Here is a 23,612-nt window from a genome sequence, read left to right on the forward strand (position 1 = left end):
GGAGACATATCAACAACAGAGAGGACGGGGAGACCTGGACGGATGCAAATTTCAAAAACATGATGATGCAATGCACATGATGACATGATGAAATGCAACACGCAAGCAAAAGACATGACAATGTCGGCGAATAACTGGAAGACACCTGGCGCAATGGTCTCGGGGCGTTACAACACTCCTCCACTACAAGAGGATCTCGTCCCGAGATTTAGGATGGCATCGGAGAGAAAACGGAAGAGGAAGAGGTAAAACAAAGTTGCTTCTTTGACAAACGAGTGAAAGCACGAACCTTGAGAGGTTAAGCAAATTGAAAGAAAGATTCGGATTTCGGGCTCCGCAAAACCCTTAAGATTCGAACACAGGGGCATGACGAAGATCTCTCCCACTACATGTCTACCTAGCGCCTCGCTCTTCTCCTGGTGGTGGGAATGGAATGCAAGCAAGCAAACAAGTAGATCACACAAGAGTTTACCCAGGTTCAGGCCACCTTGCGGTGTAAAACCCTACGTCCTGCTTTAGTGGATTGGCCTCGCGAGGGCTCGAGTATGAACAAATACAGTGGTTTCCCGAGCTCAGGAGGCGAGCTCAAGAGGGGTAAGGAAGCGGATGTTCTTACTCCTTTGCTATGCTAAGTCCCCATGGGTTGGTCCCCTTATCTATACTAGGAGCCCTAGCTACTTATATAGATGGCCAGGGTCCTCTTCCCCCGAAATGTTTAGGCGGGAAGGGAATCCCACAACGGCCATTTGAGCAGGAACACAAGGACACTCCTATCCCGACAAAAGGTGGTCTTCGCCTGCAAAGAGGACAGGTGGTGACGCGGTGGTGGGCTCGGCGATGACATCCTTCCTGCCGTCCTTGCGGTCTTCGGTCTTGTTGCACCAAAGGGAAAACCTTTGCTTGGCCCCTCGGGAACCTGCGCCTGTGCGGTCTCCTTTGCACCGATATGGAAACTGCGCCCGCTAGCACGGTTCATCATGGCTTGCATCACTGCCTCCTCCTGAGGCAGCCCTTGCCTTGAGATCTCCGCCCTCCCGAAGAAGCCTAGCCGAGGCCACTCTTGGGAGAGGTCTTGGTTGCCCCTCCGGAGCAGCCTAGGTGAGGCCGCTCCCTGAGGAGGTCTTGGTCGTTCTCCTCGCGATGGCTGGCCCCCTATCGAGGGTCTTGAGCAGCTGGTCAATCAGCTGGGCCCTACCGGGCCGTACCAGGAACACGACGTGGGCCACAGATAGGCAAGTCTGGGTACCCTGGTTCCCAGTACGCCGACAGTAGCCCCCGGGCCCAAGGCGCGCGCGGAGTTGGCTTCTGGGTGAAGCCTGGCCGAGGATGAAGCGCCGCGGGCCCCAAAGTCTGCGGGCCAGGCTGGCGCATGACAGTTGGATGGGACGTGACAACTCCACTCCCCAAGCAGCCTTGGTAACCGTGTGATTTGACCATTGCGTAGACGATAAGCGGCTCCCCTGCCGTCGCTCCTGTGTTCCTTCCTCTCCATCGCCTTCTTCTTCTCCTTGCTTCCTTTGTTCCCTGCCCTCGTCGCCATGCCGCGCCGGGCAAGGGTAATCGGTGCGGCTGCGCCGCCGTCGCCGCCGGGCCACGGGCCGGCGCTCGGCAGCTCCTCTATGGTTAACCAAGAGGGCATGGACAAGGTCCGCCATGCCCTGGCCGATGAATCCAACGAGTGGGGACCAACCAAGGACTGGCCTGCCTCCCGGATGGTGCTGGAGATGAACGCCACCGACATCCATCTTCATCTCCATGCCATCTTCGCCGGTCTTCTCCCCTTTCTCCGAGTTCTTCAATGCGGTGCTCATGCATTACCTGGTCTTGGCGTTGCATCTGGATCCGAGGTCCATCGTCCTCCTCTCTGGCTTCGTGTTCCTGTGCGAAGTCTACATCGGCATTCCTCCATCCATGACCCTGCTTCGCCACTTCTTCGCCCTCCGTCTGGTTGACGGGGGGCAGCGCTCGGGATGTGTGTCGCTGCACGCGGTGGAGGCAACCGCAGCCTCCGTGATTGACTTCACACTCCGCCCGGCCACGGCGGGGTTCCGTCGACAATGGGTGTATGTCGATGCCACTACACACAGCCCCCCTGCTTGAGGTTCCTCGCGCGCCCGCGGAGCCGAGCTCGGGATGGGGGCACGAGGTCCCCTTGGACCCACGAGCGGAGCGAGTCTGGCGCCGCCTGGCCAGCCTGAGGGGGAGCGGGCTGACCCTGGGGATGGTGGTGCGGGACTTCCTCGTCGTGCGCATCGCCCCGCTCCAGCGCCACTCTCGGCCGATGTGGACCCTTTCCAAGTGGGGGGATCCAATGTGCTTGCAACGGAAACCGCTTCCTCCCGAGACGCTCCACAAAATGTTGCTGTTGCTCGTTGGTGAAGTTCCCGGGGTGTGCTCCGCCTACGCGACTCCTTTGTGTTTGGCTCCCATGTCCGGGAGGGCTTATTCTGTCACACCCTAGTTAGTTCAAGCATTAGAGTGTGCATCATGTTTAAATTTCTTTTAAATTTGAAATGGGGAAGGCAGAAACCCCCAACACCCCCTGGAAACAACTAGGGTTTACTAAAAATATTTTCAATGAACCTGAAATGCCCTTCTAAAAAGTCCACCCTCTTTGTCTTAGGTTAGAACCTCTGGCAAAATTGGTGCACAATTTTCTAGGTCAACAGAAGGTCATTGAATTAAATCATAAGTATTTGAATTTGGGCATTTAAATGCTATAAAATAATCTAAGTGCTCAAATAATTCTGGGAGTAAATGTTTCCTGTTGGAAATAATCTAAACAGAGGCCACATTTATTTTCAGGATTTTTGGAAATGCTTTAGTATTTTATTTAAAGCTAAACAGTTGTAGTTAAATAGAAAACAGAAACAAAAATCAAAAAAAGAGAGAGAAGAAAGCCCACCTGGGCCTTACCTGTGCTGGCCCAGCCACCTGGCTCGGCCCAGCCTGCTGGCGCTGCCAGTCGTCGTCCTCCTCGCGCTAGAAGGATGCGGAGCGCGTGGCCGGCGCCCGCGGCCACATGTCGGCCACCTCCTGCTTCCGCCGACGCCCGGGAGACGCCCTGAAGTGCCACGCGACCCCCACGTCTCCCTCTCGCACTCGCTCACTCTCCCCCTCGTCTCCCTCTCTCTCTCCTGCGACGGCCGAGCGCGTACCTCGCCGCCGATCGCCGTAGTTGCCACCACAGACACCCCCTCGCCCCTCCGATGAGCCCATTAGCTCCACCTCGACTCCCTCGTCCTCCCAACCGAGCCACGCATCGCCGGAGGCCCTGCATCGCCGCCTTCGCCCTCGTCTTCAACCTCGGGCACCCGAGCCATCTCCGGTCGAATTCGCCGCCGCCAGGACCTCCCCGAGCCCGCTGACCCCCTCTCCGACTCCGCTGTGAGCTCCTCTTCCTTTCCCCCTAGTTCCCGTGCTCGATTACGCCTCGTAGCCACCGCCCCCTCCGAGCCCGAGCGCTCCCCGCCGCCGGCATGTCGCCGTCGTGGCTACGGCCGTGTAAGCACGCGTCTGAGCGCCTCACCGTGCTCAGTGCAGCACGAGGAACCCGTAGCCACCCCCAGTTCTTCCTCCCGTGTACCGTAGCCTCGAAACCGACCTCACCCGACTCCGGCGACCGCCAAGCTCGTCGCCGGCGATGTTTCCGGCCACCCCGAGCCCAACTACCACCACCAAACGCTGCGGCTCATTCCCAGCTACCAGTAGATAGTCTCCGCCGTCGATTTGGTCACTGGAGGACCAAATCCGAAGCCCTCCGCCGTCTTGGGCCTCGCCGGCGTCGAGCCGCTGGCGAGTTGACCTAGTTTGACCCCTGGGTGGGCCCAGGAAGACCCCCCCTGAGTCTGTGACAGGTGGGGCCGGTCGACTAACTAAATTAGGATTAGTCTTAATTAACTTTAATTAAATCAGTCACTGACATGCGGGCCCAGGCCCCACTGACAACTAATTAGTGTTAATCTAATTTTGCTAATTAGCTGAGAGGCTGACAGAAGGGGCCCACCAGTCAGGTTTTACCTGGGCTGGCACCTTTGACCTGCTGACGTTACCCTGACGCTATGCTGACGCAGTAATTGATTTCTGGATTTATTCTTATTCAGGAAATTCCAGAAAATAGTTCAAACTTCAAAAATTCATAGAAATTCAACCATAGCTCCAAATGAGATAAATTATATATTGAAAAATTATCAGAAAAATTCAATCTATCAACTGTAATGGTTTCATGCATGACAAAACAAGTTACCTTGCTGTTTAGGCAGAATAAGGAAATGCACTATTAAGGCCATGTTTAATGAGCTAATATTTGAATCTTTGATTCAAATGAGTTCATTCCTTTCTAATATAACTTGCATTAGGCCAAGACACATTCATATTGCCATGTCATAGCATGCATCATATTGTTGCATATCGTCATGTGTTGATTGTATTACGATGTGTTCTTCGTGGTAGGTTCTGCCTCCGAGGATATCCACGAGTATCCAACTGAAGGGCGGTATCCCACTACCACTCCATCAGGCAAACAACCATTGATCATTCCGATACAAACCCATGTTCTCGCTTCTGCTCTTGTTTACTGCATTAAGACAAGGCGATTCAAACTGCTGTGTGCTACGATAGTTGAAACCTTATCCTCTGCATGACCTGTCATTGCCACAGTAACTAGATGAAACCCACTAGCATGTGTAGGAGTTGATTGAGCCATGTATGTGATTCTTACCTTGCTATGCCTGCTATGCTTAGAGTTGTGTCAGGTCTGGTTCATCTGGGAGATGGGCTAGAGTGAAATGCTTATGCCGGTAATGTGAGGGATGCATTGAACATGTTTTGGTAAAGGTATCGATGAGAGGCCATGTAGGAGTACATGGTGGGTTGTTTCATTGAGGCCGTACCTAAGAACTGAGATCTGTATGCGTGATTTAAGATTCAGCTACTACCACACATTGGGCCCTGAAATATGACCCCGCTCGACTTACTGACCCCTCTCGCCTCTGTCCAGGAGTTGCAACTAGTTTCTGGTGTTTGTAGGACATGTGTTGGCGGCCGTGCGTAGCGCTGACCCTAGGGGTGGGCTATGTTGCGGTAGATACACCGTGGCACGGTGTACCGAGTCACCCGTTTGGTGTCGCGGGAACCCTGTTCACATCGTTTGGGGCCGTTGAGGACACCCCGGCCGGATTTCCTTGCAGATGGAACCTGAATAGGCGATAAACCTGGACTAGAGACTTGTGAGGTTAGTCAGGTCGTGGTCTACACCCACGTCGGTTTTCGCTTGAAGTCTGCCGAGCACATGTCGTGTGCAGACGCTAAGTGGTGGAAACATGTGTGACGAAGTACACCCCTGCAGGGTATAAAACTATTCGAATAGCCGCGTCCGCGGTAAAGGACTACTTGGTTGCATATACAGTTCATAGACAAGTTAATGGATACTACTAAAAGACTCAGGATAAGCGTGAGTACCGAGGATGGCCCTCTCGTAGGGTGACGAGGGAGGATCCCCGGTGGAGTATTGTGTTGGTGAGTAGTGGACTCGTGTGCGAAAACTATTTTACTGGTGAAGTTCCGTAGGATAGCTTAGCCAAGAGTCAAAGCTGGCTTGCTGCATTAACCCCACCACCTTCTTGAGAATAAACATGTATAGTAGGTTCTGATGTAAGACTTGCTGAGTACCTTTGTACTCATGTTTGCTTATTTGTTGGTTTCAGACGACAACACTGCCCCCTCCGATGGGTTCTATGTAGACCTTGACATCGACGAGTGACTAGCCACCCAGGTGGTGACCCTGGCCATGGAGGGCCTATGTAGATAGATAGGCTTCGAGAAGCCTTCTTTCTTTCTAGAGTCTGTACTCAGACTAGTTGCTTCCGCACGCGCTTGTATGTTTGTATGACTTGAGTGTCGGGTCATGTGACCCCTATCTGTATGAACATGTTATGTATGGCTCTCTGGAGCCTTTAAATGAAGTACTTGAGTTGTAGAGTTTTGTTGTGATGCCATGTTGTATGCACTCATATCGGGCATATTGTGTGTATGATTGAAATGCTTGGTATGAGTGGGATCCGACAATCTAGTTGTTTATCCTTGGCAGCCTTTCATATGGGGAAATGTAGTCTAGTGCTCCTCGAGCCATAGTAGTCCGCTACAGCCCGGTTCACCGGAGTCCTGCTAGCCCAGCACTACTGTTCAGGACACTTGACTGGCCGGCATGTGTTTCACTTCGTCCCTATGTCTGTCCCTTCGGGGAAATGTCACACGGTGACTTCTGGAGTCCTGCCTAGCCTGCTACAGCTCGGGGTTCCCCGGAGTCCTGTTAGCCCAGTGCTACAGCCCGGAATCACTCGTTGATGACCGACATGTTCGATGTGATTCATGTATGCGTGTCTCCATAGGTTTGTGCCGCTTTGGGTTCACGACTAGCCATGTCGGCCCGGGTTCTCTGTCATATGGATGCTAGCGACACTATCATATACGTGAGCCAAAAGGCGCAAATGGTCCCGGGCCATGGTAAGGCGGCACCCATGGGATACCGTGCGTGAGGCCGCAAAGTGATATGAGGTGTTACCGGCTAGATCGATGTGACCTGGAATCGGGGTCCTGACAGCGTTGGTATCAGAGCCGGATTGCCTGTAGGTTCGTTGAGCCAAACTGGTCGATGTCGAGTCTAGAAATGCTCTAGTTATATGTAGGGGAATTGATTGTGGGAGGGAACGTAAGGTTGTTTTACTCCTTTACCTATACCTCTGATCTGAGCCATTCTCTTCTCATTCAACGTGGGTTAAGGACTAGGCTCTCTTCTTCTATCAGGTTCACGTGTTACTAATCTATAGTAGCTTATAGGATTGTTGTTACAAGCCCCAGTTCAGTTCTACTACTTTAGTATGTTGTTAATTGGATCAGAATCTTGATATGATGTTGTTGAGTGGTATTGCGAACTGTTGTGGATGACTCAAATCTTTTTCTGAGCATTTACAGCTGTTATGCTGTCCAATTTTCCCTAGAAATTCTGATGCCTTTGCATTGTGGTTGTGCTTTCAGATGGCCAACCATGTTCAAAATCAAGTGGTTCGCCTGACCCAGTGCCTCGACGTGCCCGGTCATACTGCTATGTTAGTCCGGGTAATGATCGAGACGGGCTACCGTTGGTATCCCGAATACACCGTCGAAGAGCAGTTCCGCGACTTTAATCAAAGCCAATATCTCTGCACCTTCAGGATATTTCCTTCTTATCCTGGATCTACCGAGCCCCTTCACTATTCCTATGGACTCGGGGTTACTGTTGAGATGGCTGTGCAGGATGCTGCCTATTCCATGATGACCATCTTGCGAGTCCGGACTGGCCTGCTTCGGAACACCGACTTTCGTTACATGCCAGCTTCACTTCCGGGAGCGCAAGGGTATCTTCAAGCTATTTATGCTGACTCCACTCAGGAGGACTCATTAACTCGTACCACTGCCGAGATGCTCGAAGATAAGGACCGAGAGAATCGGGCCTTGAGGTTGGAGCTTTTCAATACCCGTGCTGATCATTGGGCCACATTGACTCGGTTTGCACCTGCGGTGCAAGCTGGATGTATGGATACAAGGGATCTGTATCCTGTGAGATCAGCTCTGCCAGACATGGTGGATTGGCATGATGTAGGAGGCATCACCCCACCCCGTGGTCCCCGCAGGCCACCGTTTGTTGGTCCAAGACCTCATCCTAGCCCCTTTGGTCCACAGGCTCCTCAGGACTGCCTGTTCCCGGATGGTCATGTTGAACTTCCAGGCTACGGAGGCGACTTCTATGAGAACTACTACGGAGCTGTCTGAGTTAGTAGTAGTACCACTAGTATTGTAGTAGTTGTATCTCCACTGTCCTGTGTGACTTGTGGAATATGACTTTGTGTGTAATCAATTCCGGAGGTGTAGACAAATAATGTATAGGAGCTTGGAATGCCTCCGATGAGATGTAATGTCTTTCATCATAGTTACTGTAGCCTGGGCTTGTACTAAACTATGTAAGATGTGTATGATCGTTGGTATATATATGGCAGTTTTATATTACCATGACATACGAATGAACATCTCTGCATTCCGTGTTTTCCATTACATTCTGCACTTCCTTGCTAAGTTTGAGCCATCCTTGTCTAAACCGTTGTCTTGTTTTCTCCTAGGATGGTCAACACCCGCAGCAACCCTGCTGCCCCGGAGCAGGGGGAAGCCAGTGCAGCTAGAGGTGAGAATCTGCCTCACCCGCCTTCTCTGGCCGAAGTGATGCTAGAGGCGGAAAGAAACAAGCGTGAGACTAACCGCCTGCTAGAGCGGATTGAGCAGAATACTGCACGCCACCCGCGAAATGACTTGGTGTCAATCAATGACTTTATCAAGCTATACCCGCCAAAGTTTAATCACTCCGTCGAGCCCCTCGACGCGGATGACTGGCTTCGCAGCATCACCCACAAGCTACGTTCTGCCAACGTAGCCGAAGCCGACAAGGCTACCTATGCTGCCTATCACCTCGAAGGCCCTGCTAGCCTTTGGTGGGAAAACTTCGAAGCTATGCGCCCGTTCGGCCAAATCACTTCTTGGGCTGAATTCAGTGAGGCTTTCCGTGAGCATCACATTCCGGAAGGTCTCATGGATCGCAAGAGGGAGGAGTTCTGCAACTTCACCCAAGGAAGAATGACTGTGGATGCATATAGTCGTGAATTTGGGAATCTGGCACGCTATGCCCCTGAAGAGGTTTCTACTGACGCTAAGAAGCAGGCAAGGTTCCGCAAGGGACTTAGCCCTGAGCTTCGCCGCGATCTCCGTCTGCACGAGTGCACATCTTTTCAAAAGCTGGTCAATAAAGCCATCAGCGCTGAGACAGGCCAGACTGATTATGACGCTTCACGCAAGCACTCCCGTGATTCTGGCTCTTCATCCGGCTCGGGAGCTCAGAAGTGCCGGGTGTGGATCCCAAGCACGGCACTGCCACCCAGGTTCATCCCGAGGCCATCCTTTGAGGCGCCTCGTCCCAACTAGCAATTTGCACCGCCCAAGCCCTATGGTGGCCCCGCTGCTAATGCTGCTCCACGCCCCAATGTGGTGACATGCTTTAAGTGTGGAGAGCCGGGTCACTATAGCCGAGAGTGTCCCCAGAACAACAACTCCAATCAAACTGGAAAGTCCGTTGGCCGTGGTAAGCCAGCGGAGAAAACATTCTACGCCAAGCCGGCCACCACTGCTCGTGGCCATGTCAACTATGTTTCAGCCGAGGAGGCTCATGAGGATCCCAACGTCGTCCTTGGTACGCTCCTTGTTAACTGCCATCCGGCATCCGTTCTTTTCGATACTGGAGCATCTCATTCATTCATATCCGAAAGCTATGCTCGATTGCATAACACGACATTATGTGACATGCCCACTTCCATGGTAATTCAAACCCCGGGTTCCAAATGGCAAACTTCTAGAGTAAGCCATGGGAACGAAATTCTTGTCGACAGACTTGTCTTCCTTGCATCCTTAATAGCTCTCAAGTCCTCCGACATAAATATCATCTTGGGTATGGACTGGATGTCAGCTCATTATGCTAAGATCGATTGTGCCACTAGAACCGTTCAACTTACTCACCCATCGGGCAAGACAGTCAATGTCTTAACTTGAGTGGCCAAGCGCCAGCTTTACTCTCTAAATGCCAACCCTCTTCCAGACCTTGAGGATGTTCCGGTAGTCCGAGACTTTCCGGATGTTTTTCCAGAAGAACTGCCAGGTGTTCCACCTGACAGGGATGTTGAGTTCGTGATAGACCTTGTCCCAGGAACCGTTCCAATATCTAGAAGACCCTACAAGATGGCACCCTTAGAACTAGCCGAGCTTAAGAACCAACTCGATGAGTCCTTGAAAAAGGGTTTCATCCGTCCTAGTTCCTCTCCTTGGGCTTGCCCTGTCCTCTTCGTCAAGAAGAAGGATGGAACGGATCGAATGGTTGTGGATTACCGACCTGTCAATTTGGTCACCATCAAGAACAAATATCCGCTTCCCAGGATCAACGATCTGTATGATCAGCTCACTGGATCCTCAGTCTTTTCCAAGATGGATTTGAGGTTGGGCTACCATCAAATCAAAATCAAAAACGGGGACATTTCCAAAACGGCCTTTGTTACTCGTTATGGCCAATACGAGTACACCGTCATGTCCTTTGGTTTAACCAATGCCCCGGCTACCTTCTCTCGGTTAATGAACTCAGTCTTCATGGAGTACTTGGATAAATTCGTCGTAGTATACCTTGATGACATACTCATCTACTCCAAGAATGAAGAGGAACATGCCGAACATCTAAGGCTGGTATTGATGAAACTTCGAGAGCATCGCCTTTATGCCAAATTCTCCAAGTGTGAATTTTGGTTGCCAGAAGTGACCTATCTAGGCCATGTAATTTCTGGTAAGGGTATTGCTGTCAATCCCGAGCGAGTTCAAGCCGTCCTTGATTGGACTCCACCTGAGACGGTTAAGCAAGTTCGGAGCTTCCTTGGCTTAGCGAGCTATTGCCGCCGCTTCGTCGAAAATTTCTCCAAGGTTGCTAAACCTCTAACTGAACTCCTCAAGAAAGATAAAAAGTTCGAGTGGACTCCACAGTGCGAGTTCAGTTTTCAGGAACTGAAAAGACGCCTGACATCTGCTCCCGTACTGGTACCACCAGACTTCTCCAAGGACTTTATTATCTATTGCGACGCCTCGCGACAAGGACTAGGTTGCATACTCATGCAAGATCGTCAGGTAATTGCCTATGCTTCACGGCAATTACACCCACATGAGGAAAATTATCCTACACATGATCTAGAGCTTGCAGCTGTAGTCCATGCACTTAAAACCTGGCGACATTACCTTCTCGGTAATCGCTGTGAGATCTTCACCGATCACCAAAGTTTGAAATATATCTTCACCCAACCAGATTTGAATCTCAGGCAAAGACGTTGGGTTGAGTTGATCTCGGATTACGACTTAGGAATAACTTACACCCCGGGCAAAGCCAATGTCATGGCTGATGCGCTAAGCCGTAAGTCCTATTGTAACAACCTGATGTTACAACAAAGTCAACCATTTCTCCATGAGGAATTTCGTAAGCTTAATCTTCACATTGTTTCTTGAGGATTCCTATCCACCCTGGTGGCGAAACCTACCCTTATGGATCAAATCATAGCTGCCCAGAAGCATGATAAGGGCATATCCCGGATTAAGGAAAACATCGCTAGCGGAGTTGCTAAATGTTTCTCCATGGATGAGCGAGGTTCTGTCTTTTTCGAGAACCGTTTGGTGGTTCCCAAGAAACAACATCTACGCCAGTTGATCCTTAAGGAAGCTCATGAATCCCCTCGCACCATTCATCCCGGTAGTACTAAAATGTATCAAGACCTACGCCAGTGGTTTTGGTGGACTAGGATGAAGAGAGAAATCGCTCAATACATTGCTAATTGCGACGTTTGTCGTCGTGTTAAAGCAGAGCATCAACGGCCTGCTGGTACCCTTCAACCTTTGGCTATTCCTGAATGGAAATGGGATAAAATCAGTATGGATTTCATCACCAGGTTTCCCAGGACCAAGAGAGGGAATAATGCCATCTTCGTTGTGATCGACCGACTTTCCAAAGTAGCCCACTTTCTACCTGTTCATGAGAGTATCACCGCTAGCCAGCTAGCTGAGTTATACATCTCCCGAATAGTGTCTCTTCATGGTATTCCATTGGAAATTAACTCAGACCGTGGGAGTCTCTTCACCTCTCGATTTTGGGAAAGTTTCCAAAATGCTATGGGAACTCGTCTCTCTTTTAGTACCGCCTTCCATCCTCAATCAAGTGGTCAAGTAGAGAGAGTCAATCAAATTCTGGAAGATATGCTCCGAGCTTCTGTTATCTCGCTCGGAATAAGTTGGGAGAAATGCCTTCCATTCACGAAGTTTGCTTATAACAATAGTTATCAAGCTAGTTTGGGGAAATCTCCTTTCGAAGTTCTTTATGGACGAAAATGTCGAACGCCTCTTAACTGGTCAGAAACCGGGGAAAGACAATTCTTTGGCCCGGATATGATTCAGGAAGCAGAAGAGCAGGTTCGCGTTATTCGTGAGAAATTGAAAACAGCCCAATCTCGTCAAAAGAGTCAATATGATCGTAAACATAAGCCTATGACTTATGAAATCGACGAGAAGGCTTACCTTCGGGTTACTCCGTTAAAGGGAACCCATCGTTTCGGTATCAAAGGCAAATTGTCTCCTCGTTACATTGGACCCTTTTGCATTCTTGCCAAACGAGGAGAAGTGGCCTACCAATTGGAACTACCTCCGCATCTTTCCAGAGTTCACGATGTCTTCCACGTTTCACAACTCAGGCGTTGCTTCGCGGATCCTATCCGTGGAGTGGATCACGAAACGCTTGATCTACAAGATAACCTTTCTTATCGGGAATATCCCCTTCGTATCCTTGATCAAGCTGAGCGTACCACTCGACGTCATAATATCAAGTTTCTCAAGGTTCAATGGTCACACCATTCCGAGGAAGAAGCCACTTGGGAAAGGGAGGATCGTCTTCGACTTGAGTACCCCACCTTCTTCCCGGAGGATCCTAAATCTCGGGACGAGATTCTTTTGAGTGGGGGTGAGTTGTCACACCCTAGCTAGTTCAAGCATTAGAATGTGCATCATGTTTAAATTCCTCTTAAATTTGAAATGGGGAAGCAGAAACCCCCAACACCCCCTGGAAACAACTAGGGTTTACTAAAAATATTTTCAATGAACCTGAAATGCCCTTCTAAAAAGTCCACCCTCTTTGTCTTAGGTTAGAACCTCTGGCAAAATTGGTGCACAATTTTCTAGGTCAACAAAAGGTCATTGAATTAAATCATAAGTATTTGAATTTGGGCATTTAAATGATATAAAATAATCTAGGTGCTCAAATAATTCTAGGAGTAAATGTTTCCTGTTGGAAATAATCTAAACAGAGGCCACATTTATTTTCAGGATTTTTGGAAATGCTTTAGTATTTTATTTAAAGCTAAACAGTTGCAGTTAAATAGAAAATAGAAACAAAAATCAAAAAAAGAGAGAGAAGAAAGCCCACCTGGGCCTTACCTGTGCTGGCCCAACCACCTGGCTCGGCCCAGCCTGCTGGCGCTGCCAGTCGTCGTCCTCCTCGCGCTAGAAGGATGCGGAGCGCGTGGCCGGCGCCCGCGGCCACATGCCGGCCACCTCCTGCTTCCGCCGACGCCCGAGAGACGCCCTGAAGTGCCACGCGACCCCCACGTCTCCCTCTCGCACTCGCTCACTCTCCCCCTCGTCTCCCTCTCTCTCTCCCGCGACGGCCGAGCGCGTACCTCGCCGCCGATCGCCGTAGTTGCCACCACAGACACCCCCTCGCCCCTCCGACGAGCCCATTAGCTCCGCCTCGACTCCCTCGTCCTCCCATTGAGCCACGCATCGCCGGAGGCCCTGCATCGCCGCCTTCGCCCTCGTCTTCAACCTCGGGCACCCGAGCCATCTCCGGTCGAATTCGCCGCCGCCAGGACCTCCCCGAGCCCGCTGACCCCCTCTCCGACTCCGCTGTGAGCTCCTCTTCCTTTCCCCCTAGTTCCCGTGCTCGATTACGCCTCGTAGCCACTGCCCCCTCCGAGCCCGAGTGCTCCCCACCGCCGGCCATGTCGCCGTCGTGGCTACGGCTGTGTAAGCACGCGTCCAAGCGCCTCACCGTGCTCAGTGCAGCACCAGGAACCCGTAGCCACCCCCAGTTCTTCCTCCCATGCACCGTAGCCTTGAAACCGACCTCACCCGACTCCGGCGACCGCCTAGCTCGTCGCCGGCGACGTTTCCGGCCACCCCGAGCCCAACTACCACCACCAAACGCTGCGGCTCGTTCCCAGCTACCCGTAGATAGTCTCCACCGTCGATTTGGTCACCGGAGGACCAAATCCGAAGCCCTCCGCCGTCTCGGGCCTCGCCGGCGTCGAGCCGCCGGTGAGTTGACCCAGTTTGACCCCTGGGTGGGCCCAGGAAGACCCCCCCTGAGTCTATGACAGGTGGGGCCGGTCGGCTAACTAAATTAGGATTAGTCTTAATTAACTTTAATTAAATCAGTCACTGACATGCGGGCCCAGGCCCCACTGACAACTAATTAGTGTTAATCTAATTTTGCTAATTAGCTGAGAGGCTGACAGAAGGGGCCCACCAGTCAGGTTTGACCTGTGCTGGCGCCTTTGACCTGCTGACGTTACCCTGACGCAATGCTGACGCAGTAATTGATTTCTGGATTTATTCTTATTCAGGAAATTCCAGAAAATAGTTCAAACTTCAAAAATTCATAGAAATTCAACCATAGCTCCAAATGAGATAAATTATATATGAAAAATTATCAGAAAAATTCAATCTATCCATCTGTAATGGTTTCATGCATGACAAAACAAGTTACCTTGCTGTTTAGGCAGAATAAGGAAATGCACTATTAAGGCCATGTTTAATGAGCTAATATTTGAATCTTTGATTCAAATGAGTTCATTCCTTTCTAATATAACTTGCATTAGGCCAAGACACATTCATATTGCCATGTCATAGCATGCATCATATTGTTGCATATCGTCATGTGTTGATTGTATTACGATGTGTTCTTCGTGGTAGGTTCTGCCTCCGAGGATATCCACGAGTATCCAACTGAAGGGCAGTATCCCACTACCACTCCATCAGGCAAGAAACCATTGATCATTCCGATACAAACCCATGTTCTCGCTTCTGCTCTTGTTTAATGCATTAAGACAACGCGATTCAAACTGCTGTGTGCTACGGTAGTTGAACCCTTATCCTCTGCATGACCTGTCATTGCCACAGTAACTAGATTAAACCCACTAGCATGTGTAGGAGTTGATTGAGCCATGCATGTGATTCTTACCTTGCTATGCCTGCTATGCTTAGAGTTGTGTCAGGTCTGGTTCATCTGGGAGATGGGCTAGAGTGAAATGCTTATGCCGGTAATGTGAGGGATGCGTTGAACATGTTTTGGTAAAGGTATCGATGAGAGGCCATGTAGGAGTACATGGTGGGTTGTTTCATTGAGGCCGTACCTAAGAACTGAGATCTGTATGCGTGATTTAAGATTCAGCTACTACCACACATTGGGCCCTGAAATATGACCCCGCTCGACTTACTGACCCCTCTCGCCTCTGTCCAGGAGTTGCAACTAGTTTCTGGTGTTTGTAGGACATGTGTTGGCCGTCTTGGAGAAAGCCCGGTCCTGATGCCCTGTCCACACCGTCCCTGGATCGGGCAGGAGGGGCGCGGGTGTCCCCAGCACGGGAAGCTGATGGTGTGGGGGCGTGGCTGGCACCAGAGGTAGGAGGCGGCGGGGATGTGATGGCCACCGAGGTTGTTGAAGGGGAGGCCCAGTGTCCCGCCTCCGAGGTAGACGCGGGCGAAGGGCACCAGCCAGTCTTCGAGGTCACGGGGGACGCCGATGACGGGGGCTGCATCGCCAAGGGGGACGCCGACACTCCTCGCGGTCATGCCCCTGCACAGGGCGCGTCAACTCCTTGCAGCCCCCTGCTGTCCCTCGCGGAGCTAAGCAGGAGGCAGAAGATGCGGAGTAGCCGTGGCCCAGCCCCCAGGGCTCTGAAGAGGACGAAGTGGGCGATGCTGAGCAGGTATGTGCTCTTAGTTTCCTTGACCCCTTTTGATGAGGCCTTCCTGATTCCTTGCTCGTCAAGGCCCCCTCCGCGGCGACCGCGAGCCCACCTCAGGGCCGTTCTACAGGGCCCGTAGGTATTTCTGACAGTGCCTGCCCTTCGGACCACGCCAAGCCCTCGGTGGAGCTCGTGCCGGGACTTTCGTTTGTGAACCGCGCTCCCAGCCCCCGAGTGCTCCTGGGGCAAGGCTGCCTCTGGCCCCCTGGGAGCTTGCCTCGGGGCCTAGGATTTGCCTTTATTGTGGACCAGCGGGCCCTCAGGGCGGCCTCGGATGCTACCCGCCTGCCTGACCTGCGTCTTCCCTTCTCGTTGGAGGCACCCTCTCCTCCTGAGGCCAGCCCCCGGGCCCATGCTGAGGGCGTGGAGGAGCCTCCTCTGGACGGCCCGGATGTCGTAGATGGGCCCAGTCGTTTTTTGGGTCCTGCGCAGCGTTGGAGCATGGTCCACCAGGGCCTGCTGCGGGAGGCGTCGGATGTCTTGAGGCGCCTCGGGGATGAGGTCGCCGAGGTGGACAAGCGTGTCGGAGCTGAGGACCTGCGCCTCTCGAAGGAGTGGCGCAAGCTGAAGACTGCTGTCAACCTGAGCTGGCGGCAGCATGAGGCCGTCTTGGAGAAAGCGAGGCGTCCCTGGCCACCGCTTATGAAGCGCGTGACCATGCTTTGGAGGAAGCCCGAGACGCCGATCTCCGCCGGGTGGCGGCCGAGGATCGTGAAAGCGAGCTTGAAGCCTTGAACACGACCCTCGGGTGCCAAGTGCGAGCTCGGATGGCCGCCCTTTCTGTGGCTACGGCTGGCGACGGCCCTGCTGGCCTCTTGGCACGGGAGGAGGTGCTGACTCTTGAAGCGATGGAGCTGGGCATGGAGCGCGAGCGCTTGGAGACGATGGAGCGCCAGGTGGCCGAGGCCGAGGTCGAGCTAGACGGTCGAGAGGCCAAGGCCGCCCTGGAGATCCGGGTTTTACAGGAAGACTATCGCGGGAAGCTGGAACTCCACGAGACTTGCTTCGTCGAGAAGGGCAACGAGCTGAAGAAGAAGATCGCCACCCTCGAGGAGCGGCTGGCGGGCTCCAAGCGTCGTCTGTAGGCGTCGGAGACGGCTTGCTCCGCCTCGGAACATCGTGCACGGGCGTCGAAGGAGGCTTGCGCAGCAGCCGAGCGCCGCGAACAAGCGTCCGAGAAGGCCCGCGTCGCCATGAGGGCAGAGTTGTCCCGCTTTTACCAGCGGGTGGAGGACATCTCTGCCTCCGCAGACCTGAGCCCTGCTGAAGCCACCCATGCTCATGGGATGAGAAGGGTCCGCTCGGAGATGCTCACAGCCTTGGGGAACAGGGCCAACGGAGCCTTGCGTGAGCTCCTTGGTTCAGGGATCGATGATCCCCTGACAGCTGTTGACGTCTGCCACCTCAAGTTCTTCAGCGAAGTGGTTGATCGTCTTGAGGGCCAGGTCACGATGGCGCGGCAGCTTGTTGAGGAGCAAAGCCGCGATGTTCTTCGGTGCGCGGTCACGCGCATCTTTGGGAATCTACTTCGCCTTGACCCGCGCTCCAACTTCAGGGCCCTACTGGAGCCGGTGCCCAATGTGGTTGCTGGCGACGTGGACGTGTGGGTGAGTGACCACGTGGAGGTGTTGGTGACGGAGCTTGTTCCGGCGGTTGAAGATGCACCAGCGTCCGAGGACGACACCGGCGGTCTTGTGGATGGAGCCGACGCTTAGCCCAGTCCTGCTCTTTTCATAAAAGTTTTTGGATTGTGGCCCTAGAGTCATTCAAGATGAATGTTATGTAATTTTGAGCTTTTGACGATGTAAGGATGGGTTTGAGGACTCCCTTGTGACGTCCGCTCCTGAGGCCGGGGCCTCGGGCCTATGTTGTGTTTCTGAGGGAGTGCCTGCCGACCCTGTTTGAGCGCGTCTCGCAAGTACTTGCGACTGGTGCGGGAGGATTGGCGGTCCAACCGTGGGCCAGACAGAACTTACGCACTGCGCCCCGGCCCCTGCTCGCGAGGGGTGATCCGGCGGGGTTGTGGCTGATGTCGTGGTTCTAAGCCTGACAGTAGAATAGGGGGGTAGGAATGTAGAGGCAAGATCCTAGCTATGGAGGAGTTGTACACACGAGTTTTACGAGTTCAGGCCCTTCTTGGAGGAAGTAACAACCCTACGTCTCGGAGCCCGGAGGCGGTCGACTGGATATATGTGTGTGAATTACCAAAGGTGCGAACCCTTGTCCCAGAGGAGGGGGGTGGCTTATATAGAGTGCGCTAGGACCCCAACTCTCCTTTGTTACACAGGGTTCAATGTTCATAAAGGAGGGGCGTTACTGGTAACGTCCGAAGTAAAGTGCTATAAATGACCATAAAGCTATGACTTAAACCCCGACCGTTGCGGAGTGAAGGGCTTCACATCTTCTGGTGGTCGAGTGGTTGTTCGCATGGTCGAGCGTCTTCAAGGCTGTCGAGTGAACATAGCTTCATGGTCGAGTGGATGATGATTTCTCTTCGACTGCTTCTGGCTCTTTGTAGAGATGTCCTTGGGGAGGGTATGTTGGACAGATCCATGACCCTACCCTAGGTACATAGCTTCATCATTAGCCCCCGAATGGATTAGGGTTTGAGTGAGGAAGGACTTGGGAACACTTCCGACTCATTCTTTGTGCTATGACTATAACTTGTTCTGGAACAATGAACTGAGGAGACAACATCAACTCCTTTTTCAGTCGCCTTGGTCCATTCTTGGTTTTTGTCGAGTGAATTTTCATGGTAGAATTCTTAATGATAATGTAGAGGGCGTTTTCAGTCTGACAAGTTGCTCTGCTCTCTGCGGATTTCGCGGGATTCGAATTTCAGGAAGCGCGCCAGACGGGCGAGGCCGTGGTAATAGGGACGGATTAGGCAAGTCTCCTCGATCTCCGTGCCACCTTTTTCGCCACGTACTGTGCGCGTGACTGTTGCGGGATTCGTTTAGACCGTCTGGGCCTACGAGTCAGTCACTTGGGGAACAACCTTATAAAAGGCACCGGACCAGGTCTCTGCCCTGTGCGCTCCCATTCTCTTTTCTTCTTGCTTCGACCTCTCCGCCACGCTCGCTTCTGCTCTCGTCACTGAACCCTTGCTTGAACTCGACCCGCCGCCATGGGAAAAGAGAAGACGGTGGCGTTGGAGCGCGCGAAGAAGGCGACCGCGAAGGCGAAGGGCAAGCGAACCAGCCGGGGCGGATCTTCGTCGAGATTTGGCCTGCCGTCGGGCTGGATCCAGGGTGACTGGATCCGCTCGATGATCATCCAAGACGACCTCGACGACCTGGTGGAGGGGGGACTGATCCCCCACAAGTCGGCGTGGCTCCCGGGGAACGAGACCGAGCCGCAGCCAAGAGAAGGTGAGTGCGTTATCCTCGCCACCCACGTAGATCGCGGATTCTCACTGCCTCCCCAACCTTTCTTTCGGGGCTTTTTGAACTTCTTTGGGGCTCAGCTCCACCACTTTACTCCAAACACCATAGTCTATCTGGCTGCTTTTGTGTCAATGTGTGAAAAATTCTTGGGCTGTCGACCGCACTGGGGTCTTTTCAAACACATCTTCACCTGCCACACCCAGTCGGTCAAAAAGGACAATCCGAGTGATGAGAGGACGCACGTGATCCAGATGTGCGGGGGCCTGGGGATCCAGATGAGGAACAAGAGCACCTTCCCAGCAATGATCCTTCCCGACTCGGTCCGGGACTGGCAGTCGACTTGGTTTTACTGTAAGGACCAGCCGACCCAGGGTCAGTCGACTGGACTTCTTCCCTTTTCTCTGGCTCGAGTGGAGAAGCCCTCCTCCCTGAAGGTGGTCCCAGAAGATAAGGCGCAGGTCAAGGTGCTGGTCGAGCGGGTCGTCCAACTCGTCCGTGACGGGGTGACTGGGATGGACCTGCTGGAGGTCTTTCTCGGTCGATGCATCCAACTGCTTCAGGCACGTGATCATCCGATGTGGATGTACTCTGGACTCGAGGACTCCACTCGGATCCACCCGGAGGACGTCAGTGAGGACATCTTGGAGAAGTGGCTGATGGGAATCACTAGCAACAAAGGCAACCCTCGGGGGTCTAGGAGGGTGATTCCATTCGACCACTCGCGTCAGCCGGAGCAGATATGATTCTGTTTTACCAAGTATCTTTCTGATTCACTGTGTGACGTCTTGTTGATGGTCGACTGAATTTCTTTTGATCGTTGTCTTTTCAGGCCCTCATTGACATGTACTCAATGCCCAACGGAGTACAGGAGCAAGACGTCGAGGAAGGAGCGAGCGGGGGCGAGAGCGGCGAAGGGCACTCGGATGCCGAGGAGGACAAGGAGAGCGACGAATCGACTGATGACGAAGAGGTCGACTCGTCTCCTCGCAGGGAGAGGAGATCCAAACACGCTCACGACCCGGCGAGCGCTCCGGGCCTAGTGGTCGCGCCGATTGGGCAGTCTTCGAAGCGCCCCAGGACGTCTTCCCCAGCACCGATTGAGAAGGCTCCGAAGCAGCCTAAGGTTGTTCCGCCTCCAGCGCCAAAAGCACCGAAAGCCACCTCCACCAAACTGCCAAAGGCTTTGCCCAGGATCAAAGTGACCGTCCCTACCGTCTCTGGGTAATCATCTGACTTGTTCTTTTCGTCGACTCGAGCAACAGAACATAACCGACTGGATGTGGGTCTTTGCAGTGCTGCTACATCAGGAACCTCTTCTCTCCAGTACCGAGACGAGGAGATGGAAGACGCGGTCACCTCCAACCCAGGTAAAAACTCTTATGATCTTGCTCTTGACTACTCGGTCGATTGAATTCTAGCGGTTTACTTTAGAGTCGACTGATCTTCTCTGCAGCTCCGCCCAACGTCATCGATCTCCCAGATGACGATGAAGATGTGGCTCCTAGGCCCAGGAAGAATAAAAAGGCGACAGCTAGTAAGGCGTCTCAGCAGGGACCGACGACAACACCAACCGTCTATCAATCTGAAGACGCGTGCGGGGCCTCTGTAACATTCGCTATACCGTTGTCGAGTGAGCGCCCCGCACCGTCGACTGTACCGGTGATTCCTTCAGTCATCCCATCTCACGCCTCGGAGGTCCAAGCTGCTGCACCTGGGTCGTCTGCTCTCTTCTTCACCAGCTACCCTGTCCCGGACAACCAGTCGGAAGCGGCTGCGGAAGCCATCCGACAGGCTGACGTGATGATGGAGCGGATGAAGACGGTGCATGAGAATAGCCAGGCTGCCTACGATGCCAGCGCTGCTCTCCGGGCCAATGTCCAGGTAAGTAGACTTTTCGACTGCTCTTATTCTATCAGGATATGCTACCCGAAAAATTTTCTTCTACACAATCTCCTGTTGTTTGAGTCGAATCAGTGCACCCACTGGGTGTGTCGACTCAGTGCACCCACTGGGTGTTTTGTTGTCTTTGGTAGTTGCGTTCTTCCACTCGGTCTGGGCGAGTAGGATCTGAACCGGTGGGGGCACGCTAAGTGCACCCACTGGGTGTAGTCCCCGAGACCGCTGTCGACTGCTGGCAGTCGACTGGGGTCTGAGTTCTACCTTCCTTTCTTTTCTTCCTCTCGACTCGGGCGGACCGGTCGAGTAGGATCTGAACCGGTGGGGCACACCAAGTGCACCCACTGGGTGTAGTCCCCGAGACCGCAGTCGACTGCTGGCAGTCGATTGGGGTCTTTTTTTTGACTTGATCCGGGCGGACCGGTCGAGTTGGGTTTTAATCAGCGGGGCACGCCAAGTGCACCCGCTGGGTGTAGTCCCCGAGACCACAGTCGACTGCGTGCAGTCGGCTGGGGTCTCAAGTGACCTCTTTAGGTTTTATCCACTCGGAAGTAAACAACCTTTGATCTTGTCGACTGACCCGTCTTTGGTCTTTTGCAGAAGTCTTGTACTCTTATTTCCAAGTTTGCTAAACTTGAGGAGAAGCAGAGGCAACTCAACCTCGACTTGGAATTGGCCCAGCAGAATCTGAAGAAAGCTCAAGACGAAGCTGCTGGTATGGGAGGTAACTGCCTGTCGACTGTCTTTCAATATACTTCTTCGATCTCTTGTTTGATTCGATTGCTTCTTTTGCAAAGAAAATGAAGTTGGCTCTGGAGAAGAAGGACTCAGACCTCGCCGCCGCGCAGAAAGAAGCCCAAGATAAAACTGCCCTCGCAGACCAGAAGCTGGTTTCAGTCGGAGCGCTGGAAGGGGAGGTGAACAGGCTGAAGTCTTGCCTCAATGAATCTAACCGTGAAGTGACTAGTCTGAAGAAGGACAAAGTTGCCCTGAATGAAAAGCTGGAGTCCGCGGTCCGCAAGAGGAATGACATGGAAGCTTATCTGAGAACTCTTGCCAAGAAGCTCTATCTCACGCTGGAAGGTATTTCTTTTAAACCGACTGTGTTGATGCTTGCGAACGGATCCTGCTCGGCCGACTCACTAATTTTTGGCTGCAGAATTCTGCCAAGACTTTGACGAGGAAACTGGAAAGGTCGAAATGGGTATGGACCCTATCGCTTCTCCAGTTTGCCACGAAACTGCAATGAACGTGCTCCGACTGGAGTCCCGTGTCACCAGCGCCACAAGCTACCTCGCGCGCCTGAAGGAGGCAGTCTCCCGAGTTGACTCATCGCTTTGGCCAAGGGCGACGCTTCAAAATGACCTGGAATCCCTGATGGCTCGACTCAATGAGATCCCTGACCCAGTGCAGGAATGGAAGAAGTCCTCCGCCCGGTGTGGTGCTGACGTGGCGCTGTCCTTAGTGCGAGTCCACTGTAAGGAGGCTCGTGAAGACAAGCTGGCGGCGATCAAGGTCGCTAACACCAAAAAGCATGACTTCCAGTCCTTCATGGAAACTTTCATCGCTGCTGCCACTCGGATCGCGGATGGGATCGACCTGGACGAATTCATCGAGCCTGCCAGCCCTCCTCCTGCCGAGTGAACAAACTTATGAGACTTGAATCTGCTTTAAATTTGCCTCGGAATGCCGAGTGGTTGCTGTAACCGTTAAACTCCTTCGGGCTTGATGCTCGAATACTTTTGGTTTGCTGCTTGGAACTTTAGAATTTATCCGAATTTGGTTTACCTCCGAATATGCTTGCGTTTTGCCTTCAAATGGACTTTGTTCGCTGCTCGGAATAGTTTTTGCGTTGGAGATGCAGCTCTGAGGTGGTGGCTCTAGTAGACCTGCGCTTCATCGTCCTTGCGGATAGGGATGGAGCGCACATTGTGCTTGTGGCGTAGCTCCGAAGGAGAAGGTTGCAGTCGACCTGCACCTCGTCGTCCTTGTGGGTAGGGATGGAGCGCACGTTGTGCTTGTGCCGTAGCTCCGAAGGAGAAGGTTGCAGTCGACCTGCACCTCGTCATCCTTGCGGATAGGGATGGAGCGCACTTTGTACTTGTGCCGTAGCTCCGAAGGAGAAGGTTGCAGTCGACCTGCACCTTGTCGTCCTTGCGGATAGGGATGGAGCGCATGTTGTACTTGTGCCGTAGCTCTGAAGGAGAAGGTTCCAGTCGACCTGCACCTCGTCGTCCTTGTAGATAGGGATATGTTTCGAACTTAGGCGAGTACTGGGCTGCATCTAAGCCTCCGAGTGGGAGGATTGCTCTCCACTCGATAGGATTTTTCAAACTTAGGCGAGTACTGGACTGCAGCTAAGCCCCCGAGTGGGAGGATTGCTCTCCACTCGGTAGGATTTTTCAAACTTAGGCGAGTACTGGACCGCATCTAAGCCCCCGAGTGGGAGGATTGCTCTCCATTCGGTAGGATTTCTCAAACTTAGACGAGTACTAGACTGCAGCTAAGCCCCCGAGTGAGGGAACTTAGGCGAGTACTGGACTACAGCTAAGCCCCCGAGTGGGAGGATTGCTCTCCACTCGGTAGGATTTCTCAAACTTAGGCGAGTACTGGACTGCAGCTAAGCCCCCGAGTGAGGGAACTTAAGTGAGTACTG

This window comes from Triticum urartu, chromosome 7 (assembly GCF_003073215.2).
Source record: "Triticum urartu cultivar G1812 chromosome 7, Tu2.1, whole genome shotgun sequence".
NCBI classification, from domain to species: domain Eukaryota; kingdom Viridiplantae; phylum Streptophyta; class Magnoliopsida; order Poales; family Poaceae; genus Triticum; species Triticum urartu.